Genomic DNA, 336 nt, shown 5'->3' on the forward strand with positions numbered 1-336 from the left:
TTGTGAGAACCAGAATGAAACACACACAGTCTGCCAGGTGGGTTCGGGCCTGTCCAGAATAGAGAACTATCACATCCTTCCCTGGCACCAACCTTTACTTATGTGGCCCATGGCTTGTAAGGGAGCTAATTGTCCTCTTGGGCTTCTTTCCCTTCTTGGATGAGAACTATGAAAGAAGCAGCCAGGGGTTTGTTTTCATTTCCACCACTCCCCCTAGTTGCTGTGTCCTGAATTTTGAGTAGGAAAGGGGCAGAGGTGGGGGAAGAGGCAATCAGAAGCAGCCCGGGGCTTGGCAGGGTTGGGAGGAGGGAGAGCTATGGGGGGGAGGGGTGGCTC

At 53.3% G+C, this 336-nt stretch overlaps 1 protein-coding gene across 1 annotated transcript in view; it reads right to left on the reverse strand.

Annotated features, from left to right (window-relative positions):
* NALF2 (NALCN channel auxiliary factor 2) overlaps positions 1–336 on the reverse strand; it is a 30,782-nt gene that overhangs the window by 20,951 nt on the left and 9,495 nt on the right.

Source organism: Crocuta crocuta, unplaced genomic scaffold, assembly GCF_008692635.1.
Source record: "Crocuta crocuta isolate KB4526 unplaced genomic scaffold, BGI_CrCroc_1.0 scaffold779, whole genome shotgun sequence".
Taxonomy (NCBI): Eukaryota; Metazoa; Chordata; class Mammalia; order Carnivora; family Hyaenidae; genus Crocuta; species Crocuta crocuta.